Genomic DNA, 22,519 nt, shown 5'->3' on the forward strand with positions numbered 1-22,519 from the left:
AATAAGTAAGGGAGTGTTCCCTCCTTCTTGATGTTATGGAACAGTTTCAGCAAGATAGGTACCAGTTATTCTATGAGGAATAAGTGAAATAAGCTAACCATTCTGCTAAGAAAGCTAAAGAAAAGAACAAAAAGTAAATATAATATAAAGAAGGAAATAATAAAAGTACAGAAATCAATAATGTAGAAGGGAGAAGGAAACAAATGACAAACAAAATAAAAAACTAATACTTTACGGAAACCAAAGTCTCTTACTACAAAAGCCACAGATTGAACAGGTTTTATAGATCAATTTTACCAACTTTCAAGGAACAAATACCCCTTTTATAAAATTAAAAATCTCAAAGAATTCAAAAAGAGAATCAGCAACGAGACTTACCATATAAATCTAGTCCTTAAGACTAACACCAGTGAAGTAGAGAAACGAAACATGGAAACAAACTTCAGTTGTGAATACAGATGGAGAAATTCGTATAATAAAGAGACATGACAACTAAATTCAATACATTATTATTTTGTTTTGTGTGACAGGTGAATAGTGCGGATCCTGTTTCAGTCTAAAGACTGAAACAGGATCCGCACTTTTCAACGTTCCTTTCAGAATCATTTGCTTCATCAGCAAGGAATGGCAATTCCTTCTCCAGACCAATGGAAGGCTAGGCCAAAGTAACTGGATCTTCCCAGGAGGTGTGTGGCACCGCTTTTGAAATAAGCAGTAGGTTGAAAACTATTTGGTATTTTTCCGTAGCACTTTTCACCATAATTGTCATAAGGTTGGTCTCTGCGTCCAGAAGCATAGGATAGTTTTCACAGACAGAAGCATGCTGAGGCCCAGGAAACTTGGCATTTCCAATAGTTGGTACTAGAGACTATCAACAAAGTGTTGGCCGGGCATGGTGGCTCAAGCCTGTAATCCTAGCACTTGGGAGGCCGAGGCGGGCGGATTGTGTGAGCTCAGGAGTTCGAGACCAGCCTGAGCAAGAACGAGACCCCGTCTCTACTAAAAAATAGAAAGAAACTATATGGACAGCTAAAAATATATATATAGAAAAAAAAAAATTAGCCGGGCATGGTGGCACATGCCTGTAGTCCCAGCAACTCGGGAGGCTGAGGCAGTAGGATCGCTTAAGCCCAGGAGTTTGAGGTTGCTGTGAGCTAGGCTGACGCCATGGCACTCACTCTAGCCCGGGCAACAGAGTGACACTCTGTCTCAAAAAAAAAAAAAAAAAAAAAGAAAACAAAGTGTTCTTTTAAGTATTATTCCACTGTGGTTTGAACATTATTTTCAGAACCAGAGCAGTTTTCATGCATTAGCATAAGAATCCTCCCTCCTAGTTGAGATTTCTCTGTGGGGTGTAAGGGCGGGGCTTGTGTCAGCCGTGTGTTTGATTTGTTTACCTCCGGAGTTGGTAAGTGTATATTTGCCTGAGATGGGAAAAGTGTGGATCCTGCCTCAGATTTCCTCCTGACACTTTTGAAATCACCAGTATGTTGGTAATTATTTGCCGTTTCCATCGCGTTTTGCACCGTACTAGTGATAAGGTTGGTCTCTGCATCCTGAAGCCTATGATGCTTTTCGCAGAGAAAACTCTACTGAGGCCCAGCTAACTTGGTATTTCCCATACCTGGCACCAGAGCCTTTGGAGATACGGCTGTTTTCTGTATTATTTCACCGTCCTTTCACCACTGTTTCAAGAACGGGAGCACTTTTCAACCGTTAGCCTAAGAATCCTTCTTTGGAGATGAGATAATTTTCTGGGGTGGCAAGGGCAGGGCCTCTGTCAGTCCTGGGTTTGTTGGACCAGCGCCAGACATGAGAAGTGCGCCTTTGTGTGACAGGTGAATAGTGCGGATCCTGTTTCAGTCTAAAGACTGAAACAGGATCCGCACTTTTCACCGTTCCTTTCAGAATCATTTGCTTCATCAGCTGGGAATGGCGATGCCTTCTCCAGACCAATGGAAGGCTAGGCCAAAGTAACTGGATCTTCCCAGGAGGTGTGTGGCACCGCTTTTGAAATAAGCGGTAGGTTGAAAACTATTTGGTATTTTTCCGTAGCACTTTTCACCATAATTGTCATAAGGTTGGTCTCTGCATCCTGAAGCATAGGATAGTTTTCACAGACAGAAGCATGCCGAGGCCCAGGAAACTTGGCATTTCCGATAGCTGGTACCAGAGACTATCAAGAAAGTATTCTTTTCAGTATTATTCCACTGTGGTTTCACCATTATTTTCAGAACCAGAGCCAGTTTCACGCATTAGCATAAGAATCCTACCTCCTAGTTGAGATTTCTTTGTCGGGTGTAAGGGCGGGCCTTCTGTCAGCCGTGTGTTTGATTTGTTTACCTCCGGAGTTGGTAAGTGTATATTTGCCTGAAATGGGAAAAGTGTGGATCCTGCCTCAGATTTCCTCCTGACACTTTTGAAATCACCAGTATGTTGGTAATTATTTGCCGTTTCCATCGCGTTTTGCACCGTACTAGTGATAAGGTTGGTCTGTGCATCCTGAAGCCTATGATGCTTTTCGCAGAGAAAACTCTACTGAGGCCCAGCTAACTTGGTATTTCCCATACCTGGCACCAGAGCCTTTGGAGATACGGCTGTTTTCTGTATTATTTCACCGTCCTTTCACCACTGTTTCAAGAACGGGAGCACTTTTCAACCGTTAGCCTAAGAATCCTTCTTTGGAGATGAGATAATTTTCTGGGGTGGCAAGGGCAGGGCCTCTGTCAGTCCTGGGTTTGTTGGACCAGCGCCAGACATGAGAAGTGCGCCTTTGTGTGACAGGTGAATAGTGCGGATCCTGTTTCAGTCTAAAGACTGAAACAGGATCCGCACTTTTCACCGTTCCTTTCAGAATCATTTGCTTCATCAGCTGGGAATGGCGATGCCTTCTCCAGACCAATGGAAGGCTAGGCCAAAGTAACTGGATCTTCCCAGGAGGTGTGTGGCACCGCTTTTGAAATAAGCGGTAGGTTGAAAACTATTTGGTATTTTTCCGTAGCACTTTTCACCATAATTGTCATAAGGTTGGTCTCTGCATCCTGAAGCATAGGATAGTTTTCACAGACAGAAGCATGCTGAGGCCCAGGAAACTTGGCATTTCCAATAGTTGGTACTAGAGACTATCAACAAAGTGTTCTTTTAAGTATTATTCCACTGTGGTTTGAACATTATTTTCAGAACCAGAGCAGTTTTCATGCATTAGCATAAGAATCCTCCCTCCTAGTTGGGATTTCTCTGTGGGGTGTAAGGGCGGGGCTTGTGTCAGCCCTGTGTTTGATTTGTTTACCTCCGGAGTTGGTAAGTGTATATTTGCCTGAAATGGGAAAAGTGTGGATCCTGCCTCAGATTTCCTGCTGACACTTTTGAAATCACCAGTATGTTGGTAATTATTTGCCGTTTCCATCGCGTTTTGCACCGTACTAGTGATAAGGTTGGTCTCTGCATCCTGAAGCCTATGATGCTTTTCGCAGAGAAAACTCTACTGAGGCCCAGCTAACTTGGTATTTCCCATACCTGGCACCAGAGCTTTTGGAGATACGGCTGTTTTCTGTATTATTTCACCGTCCTTTCACCACTGTTTCAAGAACGGGAGCACTTTTCAACCGTTAGCCTAAGAATCCTTCTTTGGAGATGAGATAATTTTCTGGGGTGGCAAGGGCAGGGCCTCTGTCAGTCCTGGGTTTGTTGGACCAGCGCCAGACATGAGAAGTGCGCCTTTGTGTGACAGGTGAATAGTGCGGATCCTGTTTCAGTCTAAAGACTGAAACAGGATCCGCACTTTTCACCGTTCCTTTCAGAATCATTTGCTTCATCAGCTAGGAATGGCGATTCCTTCTCCAGACCAATGGAAGCCTAGGCCAAAGTAACTGGATCTGCCCAAGAGGTGTGTATCACCGCTTTTGAAATAAGCGCTAGGTAGAGAACTCTTTGGTATTTTTCCGTAGCACTTTTCACCATAATTGTCATAAGGTTGGTCTCTGCATCCTGAAGCATAGGATAGTTTTCACAGACAGAAGCATGCCGAGGCCCAGGAAACTTGGCATTTCCGATAGCTGGTACCAGAGACTATCAAGAAAGTATTCTTTTCAGTATTATTCCACTGTGGTTTCACCATTATTTTCAGAACCAGAGCCAGTTTCACGCATTAGCGTAAGAATCCTACCTCCTAGTTGAGATTTCTTTGTCGGGTGTAAGGGCGGGCCTTCTGTCAGCCGTGTGTTTGATTTGTTTACCTCCGGAGTTGGTAAGTGTATATTTGCCTGAAATGGGAAAAGTGTGGATCCTGCCTCAGATTTCCTCCTGACACTTTTGAAATCACCAGTATGTTGGTAATTATTTGCCGTTTCCATCGCGTTTTGCACCGTACTAGTGATAAGGTTGGTCTGTGCATCCTGAAGCCTATGATGCTTTTCGCAGAGAAAACTCTACTGAGGCCCAGCTAACTTGGTATTTCCCATACCTGGCACCAGAGCCTTTGGAGATACGGCTGTTTTCTGTATTATTTCACCGTCCTTTCACCACTGTTTCAAGAACGGGAGCACTTTTCAACCGTTAGCCTAAGAATCCTTCTTTGGAGATGAGATAATTTTCTGGGGTGGCAAGGGCAGGGCCTCTGTCAGTCCTGGGTTTGTTGGACCAGCGCCAGACATGAGAAGTGCGCCTTTGTGTGACAGGTGAATAGTGCGGATCCTGTTTCAGTCTAAAGACTGAAACAGGATCCGCACTTTTCACCGTTCCTTTCAGAATCATTTGCTTCATCAGCTGGGAATGGCGATGCCTTCTCCAGACCAATGGAAGGCTAGGCCAAAGTAACTGGATCTTCCCAGGAGGTGTGTGGCACCGCTTTTGAAATAAGCGGTAGGTTGAAAACTATTTGGTATTTTTCCGTAGCACTTTTCACCATAATTGTCATAAGGTTGGTCTCTGCATCCTGAAGCATAGGATAGTTTTCACAGACAGAAGCATGCTGAGGCCCAGGAAACTTGGCATTTCCAATAGTTGGTACTAGAGACTATCAACAAAGTGTTCTTTTAAGTATTATTCCACTGTGGTTTGAACATTATTTTCAGAACCAGAGCAGTTTTCATGCATTAGCATAAGAATCCTCCCTCCTAGTTGGGATTTCTCTGTGGGGTGTAAGGGCGGGGCTTGTGTCAGCCCTGTGTTTGATTTGTTTACCTCCGGAGTTGGTAAGTGTATATTTGCCTGAAATGGGAAAAGTGTGGATCCTGCCTCAGATTTCCTGCTGACACTTTTGAAATCACCAGTATGTTGGTAATTATTTGCCGTTTCCATCGCGTTTTGCACCGTACTAGTGATAAGGTTGGTCTCTGCATCCTGAAGCCTATGATGCTTTTCGCAGAGAAAACTCTACTGAGGCCCAGCTAACTTGGTATTTCCCATACCTGGCACCAGAGCCTTTGGAGATACGGCTGTTTTCTGTATTATTTCACCGTCCTTTCACCACTGTTTCAAGAACGGGAGCACTTTTCAACCGTTAGCCTAAGAATCCTTCTTTGGAGATGAGATAATTTTCTGGGGTGGCAAGGGCAGGGCCTCTGTCAGTCCTGGGTTTGTTGGACCAGCGCCAGACATGAGAAGTGCGCCTTTGTGTGACAGGTGAATAGTGCGGATCCTGTTTCAGTCTAAAGACTGAAACAGGATCCGCACTTTTCACCGTTCCTTTCAGAATCATTTGCTTCATCAGCTGGGAATGGCGATGCCTTCTCCAGACCAATGGAAGGCTAGGCCAAAGTAACTGGATCTTCCCAGGAGGTGTGTGGCACCGCTTTTGAAATAAGCGGTAGGTTGAAAACTATTTGGTATTTTTCCGTAGCACTTTTCACCATAATTGTCATAAGGTTGGTCTCTGCATCCTGAAGCATAGGATAGTTTTCACAGACAGAAGCATGCTGAGGCCCAGGAAACTTGGCATTTCCAATAGTTGGTACTAGAGACTATCAACAAAGTGTTCTTTTAAGTATTATTCCACTGTGGTTTGAACATTATTTTCAGAACCAGAGCAGTTTTCATGCATTAGCATAAGAATCCTCCCTCCTAGTTGGGATTTCTCTGTGGGGTGTAAGGGCGGGGCTTGTGTCAGCCCTGTGTTTGATTTGTTTACCTCCGGAGTTGGTAAGTGTATATTTGCCTGAAATGGGAAAAGTGTGGATCCTGCCTCAGATTTCCTGCTGACACTTTTGAAATCACCAGTATGTTGGTAATTATTTGCCGTTTCCATCGCGTTTTGCACCGTACTAGTGATAAGGTTGGTCTCTGCATCCTGAAGCCTATGATGCTTTTCGCAGAGAAAACTCTACTGAGGCCCAGCTAACTTGGTATTTCCCATACCTGGCACCAGAGCCTTTGGAGATACGGCTGTTTTCTGTATTATTTCACCGTCCTTTCACCACTGTTTCAAGAACGGGAGCACTTTTCAACCGTTAGCCTAAGAATCCTTCTTTGGAGATGAGATAATTTTCTGGGGTGGCAAGGGCAGGGCCTCTGTCAGTCCTGGGTTTGTTGGACCAGCGCCAGACATGAGAAGTGCGCCTTTGTGTGACAGGTGAATAGTGCGGATCCTGTTTCAGTCTAAAGACTGAAACAGGATCCGCACTTTTCACCGTTCCTTTCAGAATCATTTGCTTCATCAGCTGGGAATGGCGATGCCTTCTCCAGACCAATGGAAGGCTAGGCCAAAGTAACTGGATCTTCCCAGGAGGTGTGTGGCACCGCTTTTGAAATAAGCGGTAGGTTGAAAACTATTTGGTATTTTTCCGTAGCACTTTTCACCATAATTGTCATAAGGTTGGTCTCTGCATCCTGAAGCATAGGATAGTTTTCACAGACAGAAGCATGCTGAGGCCCAGGAAACTTGGCATTTCCAATAGTTGGTACTAGAGACTATCAACAAAGTGTTCTTTTAAGTATTATTCCACTGTGGTTTGAACATTATTTTCAGAACCAGAGCAGTTTTCATGCATTAGCATAAGAATCCTCCCTCCTAGTTGGGATTTCTCTGTGGGGTGTAAGGGCGGGGCTTGTGTCAGCCCTGTGTTTGATTTGTTTACCTCCGGAGTTGGTAAGTGTATATTTGCCTGAAATGGGAAAAGTGTGGATCCTGCCTCAGATTTCCTGCTGACACTTTTGAAATCACCAGTATGTTGGTAATTATTTGCCGTTTCCATCGCGTTTTGCACCGTACTAGTGATAAGGTTGGTCTCTGCATCCTGAAGCCTATGATGCTTTTCGCAGAGAAAACTCTACTGAGGCCCAGCTAACTTGGTATTTCCCATACCTGGCACCAGAGCCTTTGGAGATACGGCTGTTTTCTGTATTATTTCACCGTCCTTTCACCACTGTTTCAAGAACGGGAGCACTTTTCAACCGTTAGCCTAAGAATCCTTCTTTGGAGATGAGATAATTTTCTGGGGTGGCAAGGGCAGGGCCTCTGTCAGTCCTGGGTTTGTTGGACCAGCGCCAGACATGAGAAGTGCGCCTTTGTGTGACAGGTGAATAGTGCAGATCCTGTTTCAGTCTAAAGACTGAAACAGGATCCGCACTTTTCACCGTTCCTTTCAGAATCATTTGCTTCATCAGCTGGGAATGGCGATGCCTTCTCCAGACCAATGGAAGGCTAGGCCAAAGTAACTGGATCTTCCCAGGAGGTGTGTGGCACCGCTTTTGAAATAAGCGGTAGGTTGAAAACTATTTGGTATTTTTCCGTAGCACTTTTCACCATAATTGTCATAAGGTTGGTCTCTGCATCCTGAAGCATAGGATAGTTTTCACAGACAGAAGCATGCTGAGGCCCAGGAAACTTGGCATTTCCAATAGTTGGTACTAGAGACTATCAACAAAGTGTTCTTTTAAGTATTATTCCACTGTGGTTTGAACATTATTTTCAGAACCAGAGCCGGTTTCACGCATTAGCATAAGAATCCTCCCTCCTAGTTGAGATTTCTCTGTGGGGTGTAAGGGCGGGCCTTCTGTCAGCCCTGTGTTTGATTTGTTTACCTCCGGAGTTGGTAAGTGTATATTTGCCTGAGATGGGAAAAGTGTGGATCCTGCCTGAGATTTCCTCCTGACACTTTTGAAATCACCAGTATGTTGGTAATTATTTGCCGTTTCCATCGCGTTTTGCACCGTACTAGTGATAAGGTTGGTCTCTGCATCCTGAAACCTATGATGCTTTTCGCAGAGAAAACTCTACTGAGGCCCAGCTAACTTGGTATTTCCCATACCTGGCACCAGAGCCTTTTGAGATACGATTGTTTCTGATTCTGTTAAGTATCTAAATTCTCCTTGCGAGCTTTCTTTGCTCTGAGTCTACATTCATTAAGCAGTCTTTTAATCATTATTTAGCTTTCCATATAGTTCTTCCTACAAGAAAAGGATGTTCTGATCATACACATTTTAATTCTTTTTTGGTCCTTATATTAGTTATTTCTTGCCATAAATTAACAAATTAATATTCAGGTTTTATTCCTCAGTTTTGAAGTTTAATATTGGTTTGCCCTGGAGATGTAGGCAGAAGTGCTTTAAAAAAGTCCAGTTTCTGAGGCTGTAAGGCTGAGAACAGATCTAGACTTCAGAAATGAATAGTAGCCACTAAAGGAGATCTTCTGGGAAATAGCCTGGTGGCCTTTCCCCAGGTAAGCACATACTCAGCCCACATGCTTTCCACATACTTGACACATGTTATGGTATTTCTCTAAAAGACATCAATGATGCTGCACTTTCTACCATTTGGCTTCTTGATCAGAGATGTAGATTTTATTACTGGCTTGTTGAAAGGAATCTGTCTGACATCCACTGGCCCTACATCTGGCTGGTTAAAAATGAACGTTTTGAGTGGTCTTTTCAATAGTCACCGTAGAGTCATCAAGACCTCTGCACAGCTCACCCAATCATTTCAACCACATTCATCATCCATACGCAACACTGTGCAATCGCTTTGGGGAGTGAGGAGAATCTTGACAGGGTGTATGATTATTTATGGTCTCACCAGGGCTCCAGTCTGGCCACGTATGCATGAACGATGAGCAGTACACTGAATGGCTGACTCATTCGTTTTACTCATTTTAACAATAAATGAGAGGGACTGCTCAGCAGAAAAGCATGTGAGCTTTTTCAGATTATCAAGATGCCCTTATGGGAATATATTTGGTCAAATTGTTGTTAATATTCTGCTTTATCTAAGTTTTAGTTTCAACAACCACCAACAAACTTACTTTTCATTTATGCTTTACAGAATTTATTGCTTGTCCTCATGGCAACTAGGTGAGGCAGGTAAGGTAAACATTATTATTTTTATTTGATTGATGAGGAAAGTTTAGTTAAATGATTATGGCAAACTCAACACAGTCAACAAAGGACAGAGCTGGAATTTGAAGCCAGACTCATAAAAATATGATTCATGTGTTAGTTTAAACTTCAGAAGAGTGGTTCTTGCATTTTACTGTACTATACTCAGAATCATTTGGGACCCTGACTAGATACTGAACTAGTCCAAGGTGCTAGTTTCTTTCTCCCAGAACAACCATGGCAAAACAACAGACAGAAGCTAAGCAGAAGAAAAAGGAAAACTTGGATCTAAAAATCTAACTAAAACCTGTGACAAAGTTTTGGGGAAACCAAGGTCCTTAGGTTTGGGGGGTACAGTATAGACAGCAATAGTAAGATTGGTTGGGTAACAGTTTCTAAATTACCCAAATGTAGCAGAAAATAATTTTTAAACAGAAAATAAAAAAAGTTAGGAGATATAGAGTACAGAAGTAGAAGTGCCAAAATTGGGATAATAGAAGCAATAGTGAAAAAGGAAAAAAATAAGGCAAGAGGAAATATTTGAAGAAATAATGAAGATAAGTTTTTCTAAATTGAAAAGAAAGATGGAAGACTAAAGATTGAAAGACCTTAAAGAGACATAGGAAAGATAAGAAAAACCTCACACCCAGACATATTACTATGAAATTTCAAAACATGAAAGAAAATCTAAAATTTACTAAAGAAACAGAAAACTCTTTAGAAGCGGGTTTTTCTGGGTAAAAGAATATATATGCATTTACAATATTAATTGATAACACCATGTTACTCTCCATAAGAATTGCACCAGTTTATATTCCCACCAACAAAGTATAAGAGATGCCTGTTTCCCTGCAGTCTAGACAACATAGTGCGTTACCAGACTGGAATTTTTGACATTTTGATAAATGGTATTTAAGTGTATTTTTAATGTACAATGATCTCATTATGAATGAAATTTAACATATTTTCACATGTTTAAGAGCCATTTAATATGTAGATGGTTTAATATGAGCTGCCTATTCATATCTCTGGCTCATTTTGTCATTGGGGTTTTGCTCTTTATATTTTTCCTGTTTTTCATTTCTCTTTGGTTATGGACAGAAATGTCTGATCTTTACATGAATAAAATTTGAATAAATTTGTGTATCTTTTACAATTTGTAAATTTTTGATGTTATAAGGACTTTCCCATTCCAAGGTTAGAGTTCCTGGGGAGTATTTTTTTTAAGCAAATTCCTAAGCACCTACCCCAGAATTTCTATTTCTGTAGTTCTGGTATGGACCAAAAGTCAACTTTAGCAATCTCTGCTCTAGCCTACAAAACTCTCACCTTGTATACTCAGCAAGTGATTAATAATGACAGCTACCCAAATATCACTTGAAAGTAAAGCACTCACTGAAGTTGCAACTGATTCTCAAAGGGAACAAATACCATTAATGCCCAAGAAGTAAAGTTGTGATCACTTTGAATACTTAAAACATTCATAAAAGCATAATTGTAAAAGTCATGGAACTTAGAGACGGAAGCATTCCTCCCACAGCCTCATTGCGTGAGTACCTCTCACCTTTATTGTAGCCACTGCTGTTTCTAGATCCCAGCTTGCAGTCCTCAGCCCGCTGCTGGCCCACAGCCTGTTAGGAAGCAGGCTGCAGAGCAGGAGGTGAGCGGTGGGCTAGCCCGGAAGCTTCATTGCATTTATAGCTGCTCCGATCCCCCGCATAAGCTCCGCCTCCTGTCAGACCGGAAGAGGCTTTAGATTCTCATAGGAGTGGAAACTCTACTATAAACTCTGCAAGTGAGGGATCTAGGTTGCTCAATCCCTGTATCTAATACGTGATGATCTGAGGTGAAGCTGAGGCAATGATGCCAGAGCTGGGGAGCGGCTGCAAATACAGATTATCATTAGCAGAGAGGTTTGACTGCACGATAAATATAATGCACTTGAATCATCCCTAAACCATCCCCCCACCCCTGGTCCGTGGAAAAGTTGTCTTTCACGAAACCAGTCCCTGGTGCAAGAAAGGTTGGGGACCACTGTCCTAGGGCACCAAGCACAGATGGGTGATGGTACAGCTCAGGGCAGGCTGTGCAGAGGCTGACAGAGACTAGCAGTTCTAGAAAGAAGGAGTTTCTTCTTTCATTACCCCCTATCATCTGTTCCCCTGCATTCAAAATTATTTTCCCCACATTTCTACATTTATCTCATCAATTAGAGATTCAGTGATTCATTTAGCACAGCAAGTAAGCGCTCTCTCTCTCTCTCTCTCTCCCCACTACCCCCGCCCCAACTCACACACACATACACACACACATTGTGTCTTTAAACATCATTTAGGTCAATGGTTCTCAACTGTGACTGACTGCAATACAGTCACCTAGGGAGCTTTATAAAACTCCCACTGCCTGAGCCAGGCAAATCAAATCGAAATCTCTGGAGGCAGGTCCAGCAGGTACTAAAGTCTCCCCAGGTGATTCTAATATGCAGTCAGGATTGGAACCAGGTGACATAGTTTGGTTCTTTCATCTAGTTAATCAATTAATTCATGCACAGGAAGAACAAGCTTAAGGACACAATAAGAATTTTGATAACCTTGAGAAGTGCTTCTGAAAAATGGCTTGTCCCTGAGGAACCACTTCTGGATAGGGTATTGAAGTAAACAATGTGGTTTTCTAGACAGCAACATGAAGAACTTGGGAAAATTTACCATTTTGTTTTATTATTCCAAGATGCCCTGAAAATTGTTTTCTCTCTTTTCATTTGTTATCATTCTAAAAGAAAGAGTAAAAGTTACAAATGAGCTCCCTTTCTTCCTATTTCTCACTCCTCCACACTCCCCTCTATTACCCAAACAGAAATACCTTTTGTTTCCCATAGAGCCTATTTTCTAGACATGAAGTGTCAGATATTCAGCAGCACAGAAATCCAGTAGGAATTTTTTTCCATCAGTGGAGTGCATTTTTTTTTAAATATTTAAAGACGTGTCATTTTGAAGCAATTTCCCTCTCACTTCCTGCGTGTTTAAATGTGAATGAATGGGCTAATGTGTAATTCATATACTATCTCTGCATGCTGGCAGCTGATATTTATAGCTAATCTTTTGAGCAATAACTGCTGTTCCCAAACCTAACAATTCCCTTTCTGTTTACCATAGTCTTTTCCATATCAGATGCATATGGCCTGAAAATAGAATTTCCTTAATCCTAGTCTTTTCCCCCATTTTCTCAATTTCTATTTTGTCATTAAGTCTTTCTTTTCTCTGTTCTCCCACAAAGTAATTTTGTTCATATTACTACTTAGCAGTTCCAAATAAAGAACATCTTTTAAAATAAAATTTATCTACATAGATTGAAAATATGATTGTGTTAATGACAGAATTACTTTGGTTATTAAAAGAAAAGGAAATAGATATTCCCTATATTTTTGGCCAAATGTGTATTAAACCAATTGTCTTTTAATTCTATATTTTTATTTTGAATCACAATAATAATAGATTCCTATTTAATGTGCATAAACGCATTTTCGTATTGGAGGCTCTGAGCATAATGATTTAAGATAAGAAGCTTACCTAAAAACCAAGCTCTATGGATACCAAAATAGCTGTGGGTGCAAAATAACTCGATTTTTTCGTAACATAAAATGTTCATTTTTAAAAAATATAGACAACTAAGTTAGAAAACATTATTAAAATAGAGCATATCAAATTAACCTCTTTTTAAAACTTCATTTCATTTACACAAAGTGTTCATTTATATTTATTTATATAAACTCCCACTGAGTAAAAGCTTAAAAAAGTTGTACTACCAGCAATTTTTTATTTTAACCATTAAAGATAATTTGAAAATTGGGGAGAATTTTGATTTTCTGATAACTAGCAACAGAATATAATTTTTTCACTAAAAACCTAGCAAAGTTATACAAATTCAGATGCTTGAAGGTTTTAAAAGTGTTTTCAATGTGAAAATAATTTGCTAATATTTCTAAACTTATCAGAATGTTATCCTATATTTATCTGCAATATTTAATGTATTTAAATGTAAAGACTTCCTGCCCACCTCATCCATTTGCTTATTACAGCAATATGTGGCAAAAAATGTAATTTAATTATTATGAATTTTTGTAAGTATTTTAAAAGTTATTCAAATGTATTTTTACCTTCTGGTTTCATATTGTATTTTTCACATAACTTTTCAAATGAAAAATGTCAGCTCTGTTTTAGTTTTAAGAGTGTGTGATTCTTAGATAGCATGTAGAGTTAATTGGAATTTTCTGTCTGGTACCATTCTGAAAATTAAAAAGTCAGTTTATCAATAAACCAGTATTATCATTTTGATTTCTGCCATTCCCTCAAATTAAGTCTGGGAGTCTGACATTTATCTTTCATGAGAGTGATTGCCAAGTATAAAATTCTTAACTATGGTAATATTCTGGGACATAATTTTCTGTTTAATTAGAAAAGTATGGCATCTTTAAATGTTTGATGGTGCCTTTAAAAATAAATACTATGTGACAACAAAGATTAAATGGAAAAGTTTTTATAATATAATTAAATTACCATACTGCAAATGTGTTTTTCATTCTTGGTTTAATGTCTATGTCTATGGCTGAGACAAAGGATCAACTGAATTAAATAGAATGCAATTTAACAGGAATGAGTGTCACATTTTCTGTTTATATTTTTATAAATATTTAGCAGGAAGCACACAGTAAAACTTGTAAAAAAAAAAAAAAAGAAAGACAAGAAAAGCTTAGTTATTTTTTTTTTTTTTTTTTTTTTTTTTTTTTTTGAGACAGAGTCTCACTTTGTTGCCCGGGCTAGAGTGAGTGCCATGGCATCAGCCTAGCTCACAGCAACCTCAGACTCCTGGGCTTAAGCGATCCTACTGCCTCAGCCTCCCGAGTAGCTGGGACTACAGGCATGAGCCACCATGCCCGGCTAATTTTTTTGTATATATATTTTTAGTTGGCCAGATAATTTCTTTCTATTTTTAGTAGAGACGGGGGTCTCACTCTTGCTCAGGCTGGTCTCGAACTCCTGACCTCGAGCGATCCACCCGCCTCGGCCTCCCAGAGCTAGGATTACAGGCGTGAGCCACCGCGCCCGGCCTGAAAAGCTTAGTTATATTAGACAATAAACTTAGTCAATTTAACAGCAGCTTCAAAAAAGAAAAAGTGAATGTTATTTTACTCTATTAGTGGAATGGTGCATTAAATAATTGACTCTTATTTTTACTGTCCAGGTTACACTTGATGTATTCTATTTAATATACTCATCACTATATATATATATATATACACACACACACATACATATATACAGGACAGGGCTCCTATATGGTATTCTATGTTTTATTAATAGTTATTGGGGAAAGGCAGGTTCTATGATCAACAGATTTTTTTGCTGCAGGACTTCTTGATGTTTTTAATATGCTAAGAACATTGTACCTCTATGAGACAATATAGTATGCACATTTTTTAAAGCAATTGATCATGGAATACTTTCTTCATAAGATACTTATTAACAGCTGGAGAAATAAGTTGAGGAATAACTGGATTCTATAGAACACAGTTGAGAAAATGCTGGTCAATTGGAACTTCATTAAATGGGAATAACCAGAAAAGCATTTCTCAAGTCCCCCTCTGATCCCCTCACCACACTGGTCACTCTCTCCTGATCTCTCTCTGTGATCTAGTAGCCGTCTTGGAGTTTGGCTTATATTCAGATTAAAAGAAAAATATTTTCCTTGCTTTAGGAAATATCTGAAGCAGACACAAGAACAGATTTGCTTACTACAAATTTAAAAGTTTTATAAGGAGAGGTCAAAACCGGGATATTGGAATGGGTGCAAACTTTTGAAGGTGACATATCTATGTTTCAATGTTTTCCATTAATGCAAAAAGCTTCTGTTGGAAGAATAGTACAGAGATGGAGCCTGTTATTGAATATCTCATAGCTTCTGAGCTATACAAATGTGAAAGTTTTAGTCAAATTTTTTGGGAGCATTGTAGCACAGCAGAATATCATCATTAGCAGTGTACAAAGTGAAGTCAGCAGATGCCAGATAATCTTTCAATTAGCAAAACACGTATAGGAAATACAAAAGTTATGAAAGTAGAGTCCAGGGTTATAGAGCTCCCTAAGAGTCAGCCAGTCCAGTCACTCATTTGATGATTGAATTTCCTGTCTCCCTAAAAGGGTTTGATGGCCAGGGAGGTGACGATTTCCCCTGCAGTGATAATGTACAAGCAGAGGCTAAAGGGCCAAGTAAGAGGTGCAATGAGATGGTGTGCAGGACACTGAATTAAGTGACCTCACAGTCCCCTCTTTTCTAAAATGTTATAACTCTGATGTAATGGATTAAAATTAATCCAAAATATGAAATATAATACAATTTTACATTATATTTAAATCATCTTATGGTAAACTGTGTAAGGCAGTTGCTGGCATCATTGCATTTTTTTTTTAAGCTATTTATAAGATGTGTTCTGTTCACACTGCCTACACACACCAGGGGGGAAATGCTTCAGAGGGAAAATGGAGAAGAGTTCATGCCTGAAAAATGCCCTTAAAAAATCAATAGGAAATCTGTCTTGCCTTTTATTCTTTACTGATGTCTAATCAATATCTGGTGTGCTGAGGGCACCTCTCTAACACTGAGAGGTTCCTGCTTGAAGCTGATGCCACATTTAGCTCAGCCAGCTAGCACATTCGGCATTGCTTCTTCTTTCCCATCTTTCATTTCTCAGATATGTCCTTGATTTGGGAGCTGCTTAAGATTTCCACCTATACTAGAAGATTGTAAACAGGAGAACCTTCTATAAGTTTGGGGAATCCAGAGCACAGAGAATTTTTGCCTTATGCAATAAGATATCAAAAGGTGTCCATGCCAATGGAGACACTAATTCAACAGTTACCATATTTCACACCATACCAAAGTGGAATGCAAGGTTACGATGTAGAAATTACAAAGGAGGAGTTCTGAAAGTCATTATATGCTCCTAACCCCTCACCCTTATCAAGGTTGTATTAAAAAATGTGAAGGATTTGAGTGTTGAGGGAAATGTTACTGAGCTATGAATCCCCAAGTAGGGAGAGGTAAAGGTGCTTCCCCGTCAGTCAATCTCCATTCCTCCATTCAGTGAAAAGGGGCTTCAGGAGACTTAAAGACCTTGATAAATATCCTCTGTTTAGAAGACGGAGTGGACTGGTGTCTAGACCCTGACGGAGAAATATGAAGGGGCAAAATGATGACAGGATTGTTGCCCTGGTGTCAAAGTAAAACATGGATAGTCATATTGAGAACAACTAGCCTCCCAGAGTTTGTTACAGGAAAAATAAAATAAGGCTGATATTTATTCCACTCACACATGGGCTAAAAACAAGAGGAAGCTGGCTTGGGATAGACTTAAGTTCTTGTCCCAAAGCCTCTGAGAGAGATGAACATTCCAATGAGAGAAAAGCTTGAGGTGTTATTAGATGCCTGAGGAAGATGAAAGAAATCAGAGAAAATAAAGATGGACTGCCCCCTACTGGAGAGACGCTCCCTAAAGATGTGGTGTGAGCGGGGCTTTGGAGAAGCCAAGAGAGTCTATTTCACCCCAACCCTGTGACCATGAAACCAGATTTCAATTCCAAAGTGAGCCCTGACCAGATTATAATAGTATTAATCATGTAAACACTCATCTATTTCTTTTTACTCTCCCCCTTCCACTTGCTCTGACCGTGCTGGGGTCAGGCATCATGGTGTGGCACTGGGGGATAGGCGGGTGGGGAAGCAGGGAAGCACGGACCAGAGCTGAAAAAGTTGAAAAGTCATAACTTTAAATGGAGATTAAAACTGTGGTAATTACACTGGCCTGGAAATATTTCCTAACTAGAGAAGCTTTTATTACTGGAAAGTGAATAAGAAAATAGTATTTCTTCATAATTAGGAGCATTTACTTGTGCTCGTTCGATATAATGGCTCCATCTGTTTTCCCAGGGGAGGCCCAGGGCAAGATCCCAAAGGTCTGCACACAACATGGAGCGTAGCAACAAAAGCATGTACATGTGTAAGCAGATGCAGGGGCATCTGAACATGTCCTGTGCTCCTCTAGAGAGAAATGCAGGAAGAACAAGTCAGCAGCAGATACAGAGATGGATAATTGATAACCAAGAACCAGTTGTCCTCACCTATACCTGCCCTGATGCCAAGAATTTAGGTATAATTCAAGAAAGCAAGGAGAAAGGATAACTCTGAATTGACTGAACACGTGTTGAGTTGATGGGGGATAGAGTCTACAGTCAGTGGACTAAGAATTAATCTTTTGTGCCAATATCTTGACAGGAATTAAGTTGAATGATAGGAAAATTAAGTTACATTCTTAGATCTCAGCTTGATGCCTGAGAAATTTCTACTCATCACATTAAACCTACCTAAACTGAATCCACTATCTTTCTACACATTTGACTTGGCTTGTGAATTCTTTATTTTTGTTAGCATTGTTGTTTTTAGGATTATGGTTCTCTGAATTCAATGTCTAAATTTCATATTCAGTAAAGCCCCATACCAAGCCTTGCTAATTCTTTTGTAGCTCTGATAAAAATGGTTCATTTTTATTCTTGTGGGCACCTCCAAAACAAATCAGTAACTTCTGAAGTGGTCTCTGACTCCACCACAATCTGTTATGCACGCTTCCAATGACTCTCCTTCAAAACATGTGATCTTAGAGGTTTAGAGCCCCGCTGGGATTGTTAAGCATCTAGTTGCACAGTGACATTCTCATATGCAAAGAGTTTCTGTGGTTCCCATTACCAGTATTCTGCTCCATGTCCCTTTCCACCCTGGATCCCCCTGTTTCCTACTTTCTAATCTATTTTGTGCTCATCATCCCTCAGAAATGACTTTTCAATTCTTTCCTCTACTTTACCCCTTATATTCTTTCTTCCCAATATGTTCTCCCCAAATTTTTAATTCACATATTTGTTGAAAGAACTATAGATCTGTACTCAGTTGTAAAAAATAATAGAGAGAGATCCATTGGCAAGTTTCCCCTGGTGGTCATACTTTACAAAATTATGGTGCAATATTACAATCAGGATACTGACACTTGATGCAATCCACTGATCTTATTCAGATTTCCACAGTTCTACTTGTACTTCAATGGAAGGGAGGAACGTATGTGAAGCTGTGTGTGTGAGTGTATTAAGTGCTATACAAATTTATCACCTGTGTAGATTTGTGCATCTACCAACACAGAAGATACTGAACAGTTCCAAGCCCACAAGGATCCCTCATGTTGCCATTTTCATAGTAACACTTCAACCTCCTTCCTCCCTAGTCCCCTGTCCCTAACCCCTGGCAACCACTCAATCTTGTCATTTCAAAGATGTACCATAAATGAAAACTGTTGGGGTTGGCTTTTTGTGCTTGGCATAATTCCCTGATGATTTATCAAAGTTGTTACATATATCAATATTAGCAATTTAATGAATGAATGTTGATTGGATGAATATGTAACTTAGTGATTTAATATGGATAATGCCCTGCTTTTTTTCCAAAAATATTTGGTTTGGAAACATTTTGACATCAGTTTTGCAGAATATTTTATATTCCCTGATTTCGTGTGAATTGAAAAACTTCTTGAAGTCACCATGACACTTAAACACAGCCCAGCTAGCTGGCTGATACGTAGCAGAGATAGCACAAGCAAGAGGCAGGGAAGATCTTCCAGACAAGCAATCCCAAAGTTCGTCCTTATAAATCAGGGTTCTTAATCCTGGCTAAACAGAAGAATCATCTGATGAATTATTTAGAAACACTAATTTTGAGGCTCTACAGAGATCAATAAAATTGTAATTTTCAAAGATGGAGTCATTAAATTTAGAACTGATATTTAACCAAAATGAGTGTTTCTAGTTGGCATCTAGCATCTATTTTGACTGGATAGTGCCCAGGTCTTACTAGTTTTAAAACATTTCCAATATCACTTCTAATTATATCACACATCACATGATACACTGAATTTAAAAGATTATTTTATCCTTATTCTAAAATGCTTATCAGAAAATTAAAATAGAATTCGGATGCTTTTGGTAGGGAATAGAACAGGTAACATGAATTGTAAAGTCCCCTCTGTAATTCATATAAACCACTCACACTAAACATCTGTTTCTAAAATACCAGCAATAGTTGAATTTGTAGTCAAAGCTCCAATATTTCTTTCTAGTCTCTTTATTTTCATGTATTTATTCATAAACAAACATTTATAAAGAATTTGTTTGTGCCAGCTCTCTTCAATACCTCTTCAGTCTGGTCTAATAAAATTTCTTTAAGAAGTTTTGACACACATTGCTGGTTCCTTTCCAACAGCTTTTTGCCAATCTTTCTATGTAACAGAACTTCAGTTTATTTGGGGGCATCAATATGCCCAGCTAAAAATCTTAATTTCTTAGGCTTCCTTGAAGTAAGGATAGCTATGTGACACAGTTATGGCCAATGATAAAGAAATAGAAAGCTACCAAATGGGAGATCCAGAAAAACTACTGGTACAAATAAAATATTGACCATGCTAATCTTGTATGTACCTTTTTGCCTGTCACTTTTCTCCATTCTTGCTTTCGATGCAAATGCAATGAATGGAGGCATGCCATCTTGTGACCATGGGTTACACACTATGAATGATGACACAGGAAGCTGGAAGCCTGGTTTCTTGAGTACCTTTACTGGACTTGATCCGAATGCCCCAGTCTCTTTTGTTACTTGAGTAAAATAAACCATCCATTTGTTCGGGATTCTGTTATATGGAGTCAAATGTAATTAACACTGATAGAAGAATTGAAATCACCTAAGACAAGTAACTTTTGCTTAAAACTAATGTGAGCTGCTTGCCTAGTTTCCATAAATTTAGTTTCCTAATCATCTAATGCAACTTACTCTACTTCCTCAATGATTATCTTGCCTCACCTCAACCTTTTGAGTATCACATAGGTTGTTCATATTTCCACCCTACCCCATAGCTTGATAAGATCTCATTTTTTTCCTAGTTATCCCTTCATCCTTCCTCTTTGATTACAGACATCCTATCAGAGACCTTAGGATAAAATTTTCCTGTACCAGCCAAAGCACGTCCACGCTTCCCCAGCAGATCAAACCTTACCCTTTTGTAACCAGGATTGAGATACTACTCTCTGGATATGATGAATTATTTGCTATTCCACAAACACATCACATTCTCCCATGCCCACTTCTCCCGGAGAAGTTATTTCTTCTGCTTGGAATGAAGTTCACGCCTCCCTTATCTATTTAGCTAATCCCCAGTATTACTATAAGTCCCCAAACAAACTATCTCCCCAGTCAGAGCTGTGTTTTTTCCCTGATGGTCTCTAGGTGTTTGGCGTATATCTTTAATTTGAATTCTAATTTCCTGTCTTCCCACTATACCGTGAACATCTTGAGGGCAAAAATAATGTCATATTAATACTGGTGCTCTACCCTCTCCACCTAGCGCATACTAAGCACTCAATAAATATTTGCTAAATGAATTTTGACTCTTAGCTATACACACCTAAAGGAAATCAAAATGTAGTTCAACCTCCCTAAAGTATTATCATTCCATGCTGCAAGAGCCAAGAACTATTTCTGTTTATCTTTGTAGAGTTTTCAGTAGAGTTCTAAATTCCTTAAGTAATAGATAACATTAAACTTTTCCAGGGGCATATATGTATCCATCTTTGATATCTTGTATATACATTTTAGCCAGAATCCAAATACAACTGCAAATAGGTGCAAACACACAACACATATCCCTTCTAGTTATAGGAGAGGAAAGGGTATTACTGAGAAATACCCCTATTCCCTAATTTTCTCAGGTACTGCTATAGGTATATTAGTTGAGTTTCCCCCAGAAACAGACCCTAAAACAGGGACTTCATTGGATATAGTTTAATTTGAAAGTATCCCAGGAAGCACTTATAGGAGAGTGAGACAGAGAAGGAAAGGAGTTGATTAAGGGGAACATTATCCAGAATATTCCCAGGTAGTCACCTTTGGCTCAGTCCTGCTGGAGAACTTTGGAAGACATTGTGAAACCTGACCCTCAGTGGAGGGAAGGAAGCTGGAGCTTTTAGAATCCAGCTCTCAGCAGCAGCTAAGGGCTGCTTTCACAGACAGTAACGTTCCATCGCTTCTGGTCTGATGACACCTGGGTTGAGGGAAAGCCCTTCGATAAAAGTTGCAGGTGTTTGCAGAAGGAAATCTTACATATGAACTGGAGAAGTGAGTGCTAAGGGATACAGCTGGGACAGTGACAGCGTCTGCTTCATTAGCTAGAATGTAAATAAAATGGCATGTTCTCTAATCACATCCCAAACGTTCCAAATGATCAGAAGATATTTTTACATGTTGTGATTTGCACTCTAGAACAATATTTAAAATAATAAGGATTTTAAGTAATGAAGTAAGGATATTTAGGTAAAGGTTTGCTAGAAGAAGGATACTACTTATGGGAAAGTATGTCCGTGGACGAAGAGTTGAGAAAGTTTAGAATGACTAGGAGGTGTACATCCATCTTTTTTCTTTATTTCTTTTTTTTTTTTTTTAAGACAGAATCTTGCTCTGTCACCCAGGGCCAGAGTGCAGTGGTGTGATCATAGCTCACTGCAACCTCAAACTCCTGAGCTCAAGCGATCCTCCTGCCTCAGTCTCCTGAGTAGCTGGGACTATAGGTACATGCCGCTGTACCTGGTTAATTTTTCTATTTTTACTAGAGATGGGGTCTTGCTCTTGGTCCCAAACTCCTGACCTCAAGTGATCCTCCTGCCTCAGCCTCCCAGAGTGCTAGGATTACAGGAATGAGCCACCACACCCAGACTGAATTCTTGAATGACTGCCATTATAAACACAAATCTTTGTGGACTCGAGATATAGAATAAGGATTTAATGTAAATGTAACCAGAGTTTACATACCTCTAGTTTGGGTGCAAACAGTGTTTCCCACATTATCCTTCCATCCTTCCCAACCCCCGCTGCCAGATACAACCCATAATGTACTCAACCCCTTAATACTCAGACTGGGGAAAGTTATTTCCTATTGATTCTAATGCTCATAGAAACAAGTTCTAGAATACATACCTCCCAGACACAATATAACCATTCCCAGCTCCCACCTCCTATCCATGAGCAGGAGCCAGCTCTTTCCATATGGTAATTTTTTTTCAGAAGTATTATTGCC

Source organism: Lemur catta, chromosome 11, assembly GCF_020740605.2.
Source record: "Lemur catta isolate mLemCat1 chromosome 11, mLemCat1.pri, whole genome shotgun sequence".
Taxonomy (NCBI): domain Eukaryota; kingdom Metazoa; phylum Chordata; class Mammalia; order Primates; family Lemuridae; genus Lemur; species Lemur catta.